Here is an 11,808-nt window from a genome sequence, read left to right as displayed (position 1 = left end):
TTTTTGGGACAGGTCATATTTTGACATTTTGCCATACTATAGCCTTGCATTCTTGGTCGTTTTTTTTGACATCTCAAAATATGGTATTTCTGTACCTTTTTGCAACTTTCTTTGCTATGGCATGTTTCCAAAGGCTGTTTTATGTGGTTTAATGTGGTTTTCAGCACTTTTTGGGACACGTCACATTTTGACATTTTTGCCATACTATAGCCTTGCTTTTTCGGTCATTTTTTCAACATGTAAAATGTTGGTGTTTTTGGCCCTTTTTGCAACTTTCTTTGCTATGGCATGTTTCAGAAGGCTGTTTTATGTGGTTTAATGTGGTTTTTAGTTTTTTTTGGGACAGGTCATATTTTGACATTTTGCCATACTATAGCCTTGCATTCTTGGTCGTTTTTTTTGACATCTCAAAATATGGTATTTCTGTACCTTTTTGCAACTTTCTTTGCTATGGCATGTTTCAGAAGGCTGTTTTATGTGGTTTAATGTGGTTTTTAGTTTTTTTTGGGACAGGTCATATTTTGACATTTTGCCATACTATAGCCTTGCATTCTTGGTCGTTTTTTTTGACATCTCAAAATATGGTGTTTCTGTACCTTTTTGCATCTTTCTTGACTATGGCATGTTTCCAAAGTCTGTTCCATGTGGTTTAATGTGGTTTTTAGCTGTTTTGGGGACAGGTCATATTTTGACATTTTGCCATGCTATAGCCTTGCTTTTTCGGTCTTTTTTTTTGATATCTCAAAATATGGTATTTCTGTACCCTTTTGCACCTTTCTTTGCTATGGCATGTTTCCAAAGGCTGTTTTATGTGGTTTAATGTGGTTTTCAGCACTTTTTGGGACAGGTCATATTTTGAAATTTTTGCCATACTATAGCCTTGCATTCTTGGTCAGTTTTTTGACATCTCAAAATATGGTGTTTCTGTACCTTTTTGCAACTTTCTTTACTATGGCATGTTTCCAAAGTCTGTTTCATGTGGTTTAATGTGGTTTTTAGCTGTTTTGGGGACAGGTCATATTTTGACATTTTTGCCATACTATAGCCTTGCTTTTTCGGTCATTTTTTCAACATGTAAAATGTTGGTGTTTTTGGCCCTTTTTGCAACTTTCTTTGCTATGGCATGTTTCAGAAGGCTGTTTTATGTGGTTTAATGTGGTTTTTAGTTTTTTTTGGGACAGGTCATATTTTGACATTTTGCCATACTATAGCCTTGCATTCTTGGTCGTTTTTTTTGACATCTCAAAATATGGTATTTCTGTACCTTTTTGCAACTTTCTTTGCTATGGCATGTTTCCAAAGGCTGTTTTATGTGGTTTAATGTGGTTTTCAGCACTTTTTGGGACACGTCACATTTTGACATTTTTGCCATACTATAGCCTTGCTTTTTCGGTCTTTTTTTTTTGACATCTCAAAATATGGTATTTCTGTACCTTTTTGCAACTTTCTTTGCTATGGCATGTTTCGAAAGGCTGTTTTATGTGGTTTAATGTGGTTTTCAGCACTTTTTGGGACACGTCACATTTTGACATTTTTGCCATACTATAGCCTTGCATTCTTGGTCAGTTTTTTGACATCTCAAAATATGGTGTTTCTGTACCTTTTTGCAACTTTCTTTACTATGGCATGTTTCCAAAGTCTGTTTCATGTGGTTTAATGTGGTTTTTAGCTGTTTTGGGGACAGGTCATATTTTGACATTTTTGCCATACTATAGCCTTGCTTTTTCGGTCATTTTTTCAACATGTAAAATGTTGGTGTTTTTGGCCCTTTTTGCAACTTTCTTTGCTATGGCATGTTTCAGAAGGCTGTTTTATGTGGTTTAATGTGGTTTTTAGTTTTTTTTGGGACAGGTCATATTTTGACATTTTGCCATACTATAGCCTTGCATTCTTGGTCGTTTTTTTTGACATCTCAAAATATGGTATTTCTGTACCTTTTTGCAACTTTCTTTGCTATGGCATGTTTCCAAAGGCTGTTTTATGTGGTTTAATGTGGTTTTCAGCACTTTTTGGGACACGTCACATTTTGACATTTTTGCCATACTATAGCCTTGCATTCTTGGTCAGTTTTTTGACATCTCAAAATATGGTGTTTCTGTACCTTTTTGCATCTTTCTTGACTATGGCATGTTTCCAAAGTCTGTTCCATGTGGTTTAATGTGGTTTTTAGCTGTTTTGGGGACAGGTCATATTTTGACATTTTGCCATGCTATAGCCTTGCTTTTTCGGTCTTTTTTTTTGATATCTCAAAATATGGTATTTCTGTACCCTTTTGCACCTTTCTTTGCTATGGCATGTTTCCAAAGGCTGTTTTATGTGGTTTAATGTGGTTTTCAGCACTTTTTGGGACAGGTCATATTTTGAAATTTTTGCCATACTATAGCCTTGCATTCTTGGTCAGTTTTTCGACATCTCAAATTCTGGTGTTTTTGGCCCTTTTTGCAACTTTCTTTGCTATGGCATATTTCCAAAGGCTGTTTTATGTGGGTCCATGTGGTTTTCAGCACTTTTTGGGACAAGTCATATTTTGACATTTTGCCATACTATAGCCTTACTTTTGCGGTCATTTTTTTTTAACATCTCAAAATATGGTATTTCTGTAACTTTTTGCAACTTTCTTTGCTATGGCATGTTTCCAAAGGCTGTTTTATGTGGGTTAATGTGGTTTTTAGCTTTTTTTGGGAGAGGTCATATTTTGACATTTTGCCATACTATAGCGTTGCATTCTTGATCAGTTTTTCGACATGTCAAAATATGGTGTTTCTGTACCTTTTTGCAACTTTCTTTGCTATAGCATGTTTCCAAAGGCTGTTTCATGTGGGTTAATGTGGTTTTTAGCTGTTTTTGGGACAGGTCATATTTTGACATTTTGCCATACTATAGCCTTGCATTCTTGGTCAGTTTTTTGACATCTCAAAATATGGTGTTTCTGTACCTTTTTGCATCTTTCTTGACTATGGCATATTTCCGAAGTCTGTTCCATGTGGTTTAATGTGGTTTTTAGCTGTTTTTGGGACAGGTCATATTTTGACATTTTGCCATACTATAGCCTTGCTTTTTCGGTCATTTTTTTTGACATCTCAAAATATGGTATTTCTGTAACTTTTTGCAACTTTCTTTGCTATGGCATGTTTCCAAAGGCTGTTTTATGTTGGTTGATGTGGTTTTCAGCACTTTTTGGGACAGGTCATATTTTGACATTTTGCCATACTATAGCCTTGCATTCTTGGTTGTTTTTTGTGACATCTCAAAATATGGTATTTCTGTACCTTTTTGCAACTTTCTTTGCTATGGCATGTTTCCAAAGGCTGTTTTATGTGGGTTAATGTGGTTTTTAGCTTTTTTTGGGAGAGATCATATTTTGACATTTTGCCATACTATAGCCTTGCATTCTTGGTCAGTTTTTCGACATCTCAAATTCTGGTGTTTTTGGCCCTTTTTGCAACTTTCTTTGCTATGGCATATTTCCAAAGGCTGTTTTGTGTGGGTCAATGTGGTTTTCAGCACTTTTTGGGACAGGTCATATTTTGACATTTTGCCATACTATAGCCTTGCATTCTTGGTCAGTTTTTTGACATCTCAAAATATGGTGTTTCTGTACCTTTTTGCAACTTTCTTTACTATGGCATGTTTCCAAAGTCTGTTTCATGTGGTTTAATGTGGTTTTTAGCTGTTTTGGGGACAGGTCATATTTTGACATTTTTGCCATACTATAGCCTTGCTTTTTCGGTCATTTTTTCAACATGTAAAATGTTGGTGTTTTTGGCCCTTTTTGCAACTTTCTTTGCTATGGCATGTTTCCAAAGTCTGTTTCATGTGGTTTAATGTGGTTTTTAGCTGTTTTGGGGACAGGTCATATTTTGACATTTTGCCATACTATAGCCTTGCATTCTTGGTTGTTTTTTGTGACATCTCAAAATATGGTATTTCTGTACCTTTTTGCAACTTTCTTTGCTATGGCATGTTTCCAAAGGCTGTTTTATGTGGGTTAATGTGGTTTTTAGCTTTTTTTTGGGAGAGGTCATATTTTGACATTTTGCCATACTATAGCCTTGCATTCTTGGTCAGTTTTTCGGCATGTCAAAATATGGTGTTTCTGTACCTTTTTGCAACTTTCTTTGCTATAGCATGTTTCCAAAGGCTGTTTTATGTGGTTTAATGTGGTTTTTAGCTGTTTTTGGGACAGGTCATATTTTGACATTTTGCCATACTATAGCCTTGCATTCTTGGTCAGTTTTTCGACATCTCAAAATATGGTGTTTCTGTACCTTTTTGCATCTTTCTTGACTATGGCATGTTTCCAAAGTCTGTTCCATGTGGTTTAATGTGGTTTTTAGCTGTTTTTGGGACAGGTCATATTTTGACATTTTGCCATACTATAGCCTTGCTTTTTCGGTCATTTTTTTTGACATCTCAAAATATGGTATTTCTGTAACTTTTTGCAACTTTCTTTGCTATGGCATGTTTCCAAAGGCTGTTTTATGTTGGTTGATGTGGTTTTCAGCACTTTTTGGGACAGGTCATATTTTGACATTTTGCCATACTATAGCCTTGCATTCTTGGTTGTTTTTTGTGACATCTCAAAATATGTTATTTCTGTACCTTTTTGCAACTTTCTTTGCTATGGCATGTTTCCAAAGGCTGTTTTATGTGGGATAATGTGGTTTTTAGCTTTTTTTTGGGAGAGGTCATATTTTGACATTTTGCCATACTATAGCCTTGCATTCTTGGTCAGTTTTTCGGCATGTCAAAATATGGTGTTTCTGTACCTTTTTGCAACTTTCTTTGCTATGGCATGTTTCCAAAGGCTGTTTTATGTGGGTCAATGTGGTTTTCAGCATTTTTTGGGAGAGGTCATATTTTGAAATTTTTGCCATACTATAGCCTTGCATTCATGGTCATTTTTTCAACATGTAAAATTCTAGTGTTTTTGGCCCTATTTACACCTTTCTTTGCTATGGCATGTTTCCAAAGGCTGTTTTATGTGGTTTAATGTGGTTTTCAGCACTTTTTGGGACAGGTCATATTTTGAAATTTTTGCCATACTATAGCCTTGCATTCTTGGTCAGTTTTTTGACATCTCAAAATATGGTATTTCTGTACCTTTTTGCAACTTTCTTTGCTATGGCATGTTTCCAAAGGCTGTTTTATGTGGGTTAATGTCGTTTTTAGCTTTTTTTGGGAGAGGTCATATTTTGACATTTTGCCATACTATAGCCTTGCATTCTTGGTCAGTTTTTCGGCATGTCAAAACATGGTGTTTTTGGCCCTTTTTGCAACTTTCTTTGCTATGGCATGTTTCCAAAGGCTGTTTTATGTGGGTCAATGTGGTTCTCAGCACTTTTTGGGACAGGTCATATTTTGAGATTTTTGCCTTACTATAGCCTTGCTTTTTCTGTCATTTTTTCAACATGTAAAATTCTGGTGTTTTTGGCCCTTTTTGCACCTTTCTTTGCTATGGCATGTTTCCAAAGGCTGTTTTATGTGGGTTAATGTGGTTTTTAGCTGTTTTTGGGACAGGTCATATTTTGACATTTTGCCATACTATAGCCTTGCATTCTTGGTCGTTTTTTTGACATCTCAAAATATGGTATTTCTGTACCTTTTTTGCAACTTTCTTTGCTATGGCATGTTTCCAAAGTCTGTTCCATGTGGTTTAATGTGGTTTTTAGCTGTTTTGGGGACAGGTCATATTTTGACATTTTGCCATACTATAGCCTTGCATTCTTGGTCAGTTTTTCAACATGTAAAATTCTAGTGTTTTTGGCCCTTTTTGCACCTTTCTTTGCTATGGCATGTTTCCAAAGGCTGTTTCATGTGGTTTAATGTGGTTTTTAGCTGTTTTTGGGAGGGGTCATATTTTGAGATTTTTGCCTTACTATAGCCTTGCTTTTTCAGTCATTTTTTCAACATGTAAAATTCTGGTGTTTTTGGCCCTTTTTGCAACTTTCTTTGCTATGGCATGTTTCAGACGGCTGTTTTATGTGGTTTAATGTGGTTTTTAGCTTTTTTTGGGACAGGTCATATTTTGACATTTTGCCATACTATAGCCTTGCATTCTTGGTCGTTTTTTTCAAATCTCAAAATATGGTATTTCTGTACCTTTTTGCAACTTTCTTTGCTATGGCATGTTTCCAAAGACTGTTTTATGTGGGTTAATGTGGTTTTTAGCTTTTTTTGGGAGAGGTCATATTTTGACATTTTGACATACTATAGCCTTGCATTCTTGGTCAGTTTTACGGCATGTCAAAATATGGTGTTTTTGGCCCTTTTTGCAACTTTCTTTGCTATGGCATGTTTCCAACGGCTGTTTTATGTGGGTTAATGTGGTTCTCAGCACTTTTTGGGACAGGTCATATTTTGAGATTTTTGCCTTACTATAGCCTTGCTTTTTCTGTCATTTTTTCAACATGTAAAATTCTGGTGTTTTTGGCCCTTTTTGCAACTTTCTTTGCTATGGTATGTTTCCAAAGGCTGTTTTATGTGGTTTAATGTGGTTTTTAGCTATTTTTGGGAGAGGTCATATTTTGACATTTTGCCATACTATAGCCTTGCTTTTTCGGTCATTTTTTCAACATGTAAAATTCTGGTGTTTTTGGCCCTTTTTGCAACTTTCTTTGCTATGGCATGTTTCGGAAGGCTATTTTATGTGGTTTAATGTGGTTTTTAGCTGTTTTTGGGAGGGGTCATATTTTGACATTTTGCCATACTATAGCCTTGCATTCTTTTTCGTTTTTTTGACATCTCAAAATATGGTATTTCTGTACCTTTTTGCAACTTTCTTTGCTATGGTATGTTTCCAAAGGCTGTTTTATGTGGTTTAATGTGGTTTTTAGCTATTTTTGGGAGAGGTCATATTTTGACATTTTGCCATACTATAGCCTTGCTTTTTTGGTCATTTTTTCAACATGTAAAATTCTGGTGTTTTTGGCCCTTTTTGCAACTTTCTTTGCTATGGCATGTTTCAGAAGGCTATTTTATGTGGTTTAATGTGGTTTTTAGCTGTTTTTGGGAGAGGTCATATTTTGACATTTTTGCCATACTATAGCCTTGCATTCTTGGTCAGTTTTTCGGCATGTCAAAATATGGTGTTTCTGTACCTTTTTGCAACTTTCTTTGCTATGGCATGTTTCCAAAGGCTGTTTTATGTGGGTCAATGTGGTTTTCAGCACTTCTTGGGACAGGTCATATTTTGACATTTTGCCATACTATAGCCTTGCATTCTTGGTCGTTTTTTTGACATCTCAAAATATGGTATTTCTGTACCTTTTTGCAACTTTCTTTGCTATGGCATGTTTCCAAAGACTGTTTTATGTGGTTTAATGTGGTTTTTAGCTGTTTTTGGGAGAGGTCATATTTTGACATTTTGCCATACTATAGCCTTGCATTCTTGGTCATTTTTTAAACATCTCAAAATATGGTGTTTTTGGCCCTTTTTGCAACTTTCTTTGCTATGGCATGTTTCCAACGGCTGTTTTATGTGGGTTAATGTGGTTCTCAGTACTTTTTGGGACAGGTCATATTTTGACATTTTTGCCATACTATAGCCTTGCATTCTTGGTTGTTTTTTTTGACATCTCAAAATATGGTATTTCTGTACCTTTTTGCAACTTTCTTTGCTATGGCATGTTTCCAAAGGCTGTTTTATGTGGGTTAATGGGGTTTTTAGCTTTTTTTGGGACAGGTCATATTTTGACATTTTGCCATACTATAGCCTTGCATTCTTGGTCAGTTTTTCAACATGTAAAATTCTGGTGTTTTTGGCCCTTTTTGCACCTTTCTTTGCTATGGCATGTTTCCAAAGGCTGTTTTATGTGGTTTAATGTGGTTTTTAGCTGTTTTTGGGACAGGTCATATTTTGACATTTTGCCATACTATAGCCTTGCATTCTTGGTCATTTTTTTAGGCATCTCAAAATATGGTGTTTTTGGAACTTTTTGCAACTTTCTTTGCTATGGCATGTGTCCAAGGGCTGTTTTATGTGGGTTAATGTGGTTTTCAGAACTTTTTGGGAGAGGTCATATTTTGAGATTTTTGCCTTACTATAGCCTTGCTTTTTCGGTCATTTTTTCAACATGTAAAATTCTGGTGTTTTTGGCCCTATTTGCAACTTTCTTTGCTATGGCATGCTTCCAAAGGTTATTTTATGTGGTTTAATGTGGTTTTTAGCTTTTTTTTGGGAGAGGTCATATTTTGAGATTTTTGCCATAGCAAGGCTATAGTAAGGCAAAAATGTCAAAATATGACCTCTCCCAAAAACAGCTGAAAACCACATTAAACCGCATAAAATAGCCTTCAAACACCATAGCATCGAAGTTGCAAAAGCTACAGACATATTTTGACATGTCTGACCAAGAATGCAAGGCTATAGTATGGCAAAAATGTCAAAATATGACCTCTCCCAAAAACAGCTGAAAACCACATTAAACCACATAAAATAGCCTTCCGAAACACGCCATAGCATCGAAAGTTGCAAAAAGCTACAGAAACACCATATTTTGACATGTCGAAAAAATGACCAAGAATGCAAGGCTATAGTATGGCAAAAATGGCAAAATATGACCTCTCCCAAAAACAGCTGAAAACCACATTAAACCGCATGAAATAGCCTTCTGAAACACGCCATAGCATCGAAAGTTGCATAAAGTTCCAAAAACACCATATTTTGACATGTCGAAAAAATGACCAAGAATGCAAGGCTATAGTATGGCAAAAATGTCAAAATATGACCTCTCCCAAAAACAGCTGAAAACCACATTAAACCATATAAAATAGCCTTCCGAAACACGCCATAGCATCGAAAGTTGCAAAAAGGTACAGAAACACCATATTTTGACATGTCGAAAAAATGACCAAGAATGCAAGGCTATAGTATGGCAAAAATGTCAAAATGTGACGTGTCCCAAAAAGTGCTGAAAACCACATTAAACCACATAAAATAGCCTTCCGAAACATGCCATAGCAAAGAAAGTTGCAAAAAGCTACAGAAATACCATATTTTGACATGTCGAAAAAATGACCAAGAATGCAAGGCTATAGTATGGCAAAAATGTCAAAATATGACCTCTCCCAAAAACAGCTGAAAACCACATTAAACCACATAAAATAGCCTTCCAAACATGCCATAGCATCGAAAGTTGCAAAAGCTACAGAAACACCATATTTTGACATGTCGAAAAAATGACCAAGAATGCAAGGCTATAGTATGGCAAAAATGTCAAAATATGACCTCTCCCAAAAAGTGCTGAAAACCACATTAAACCACATAAAATAGCCTTCGAAACATGCCATAGCATCGAAAGTTGCAAAAGCTACAGAAACACCATATTTTGACATGTCGAAAAATGACCAAGAATGCAAGGCTATAGTATGGCAAAAATGTCAAAATATGACCTCTCCCAAAAAGTGCTGAAAACCACATTAAACCATATAAAATAGCCTTCGAAACATGCCATAGCATCGAAAATTGCAAAAGGTACAGAAACACCATATTTTGACATGTCAAAAATGACCAAGAATGCAAGGCTATAGTATGGAAAAATGTCAAAATATGACCTCTCCCAAAAAGTGCTGAAAACCACATTAAACCACATAAAATAGCCTTCCGAAACACGCCATAGCATCGAAAATTGCAAAAAGGTACAGAAACACCATATTTTGACATGTCGAAAAAATGACCAAGAATGCAAGGCTATAGTATGGCAAAAATGTCAAAATGTGACGTGTCCCAAAAAGTGCTGAAAACCACATTAAACCACATAAAATAGCCTTCCGAAACATGCCATAGCAAAGAAAGTTGCAAAAAGCTACAGAAACACCATATTTTGACATGTCGAAAAAATGACCAAGAATGCAAGGCTATAGTATGGCAAAAATGTCAAAATATGACCTCTCCCAAAAACAGCTGAAAACCACATTAAACCACATAAAATAGCCTTCCGAAACACGCCATAGCATCGAAAATTGCAAAAAGCTACAGAAACACCATATTTTGACATGTCGAAAAAATGACCAAGAATGCAAGGCTATAGTATGGCAAAAATGTCAAAATATGACCTCTCCCAAAACAGCTGAAAACCACATTAAACCACATAAAATAGCCTTCCAAACACGCCATAGCATCGAAAATTGCAAAAAGGTACAGAAACACCATATTTTGACATGTCGAAAAATGACCAAGAATGCAAGGCTATAGTATGGCAAAATGTCAAAATATGCCCTCTCCCAAAAAGTGCTGAAAACCACATTAAACCACATAAAATAGCCTTCCGAAACACGCCATAGCATCGAAAATTGCAAAAAGGTACAGAAACACCATATTTTGACATGTCGAAAAAATGACCAAGAATGCAAGGCTATAGTATGGCAAAATGTCAAAATATGACCTCTCCCAAAAGTGCTGAAAACCACATTAAACCACATGAAATAGCCTTCCGAAACACGCCATAGCATCGAAAGTTGCAAAAAGCTACAGAAACACCATATTTTGACATGTCGAAAAAATGACCAAGAATGCAAGGCTATAGTATGGCAAAAATGTCAAAATGTGACATGTCCCAAAAAGTGCTGAAAACCACATTAAACTACATCAAATAGCCTTCCGAAACATGCCATAGCAAAGAAAGTTGCAAAAAGCTACAGAAACACCATATTTTGACATGTCGAAAAAATGACCAAGAATGCAAGGCTATAGTATGGCAAAATGTCAAAATATGACCTCTCCCAAAAACAGCTGAAAACCACATTAAACCACATAAAATAGCCTTCCGAAACACGCCATAGCATCGAAAGTTGCAAAAAGTTCCAGAAACACCATATTTTGACATGTCGAAAATGACCAAGAATGCAAGGCTATAGTATGGCAAAAATGTCAAAATGTGATGTGTCCCAAAAAGTGCTGAAAACCACATTAACCTACATCAAATAGCCTTCCGAAACATGCCATAGCAAAGAAAGTTGCAAAAAGCTACAGAAATACCATATTTTGACATGTCGAAAAAATGACCAAGAATGCAAGGCTATAGTATGGCAAAATGTCAAAATGTGACGTGTCCCAAAAGTGCTGAAAACCACATTAAACCACATAAAATAGCCTTCCAAACATGCCATAGCAAAGAAAGTTGCAAAAGCTACAGAAATACCATATTTTGACATGTCGAAAAAATGACCAAGAATGCAAGGCTATAGTATGGCAAAATGTCAAAATATGACCTCTCCCAAAAACAGCTGAAAACCACATTAAACCATATAAAATAGCCTTCGAAACACGCCATAGCATCGAAAATTGCAAAAGGTACAGAAACACCATATTTTGACATGTCGAAAAATGACCAAGAATGCAAGGCTATAGTATGGCAAAAATGTCAAAATATGACCTCTCCCAAAAAGTGCTGAAAACCACATTAAACCACATAAAATAGCCTTCGAAACATGCCATAGCATCGAAAATTGCAAAAGGTACAGAAACACCATATTTTGACATGTCGAAAAATGACCAAGAATGCAAGGCTATAGTATGGCAAAAATGTCAAAATATGACCTCTCCCAAAAACAGCTGAAAACCACATTAAACCACATAAAATAGCCTTCCGAAACACGCCATAGCATCGAAAATTGCAAAAAGGTACAGAAACACCATATTTTGACATGTCAAAAAAATGACCAAGAATGCAAGGCTATAGTATGGCAAAAATGTCAAAATATGACCTCTCCCAAAAACAGCTGAAAACCACATTAAACCACATAAAATAGCCTTCGAAACACGCCATAGCATCGAAAGTTGCAAAAGTTCCAAAACACCATATTTTG

This window comes from Plectropomus leopardus, chromosome 5 (assembly GCF_026936395.1).
Source record: "Plectropomus leopardus strain MGB_pleo_1.0 chromosome 5, ASM2693639v1, whole genome shotgun sequence".
NCBI lineage: Eukaryota > Metazoa > Chordata > Actinopteri > Perciformes > Serranidae > Plectropomus > Plectropomus leopardus.
Note: the sequence above shows the minus strand (reverse complement) of the source record.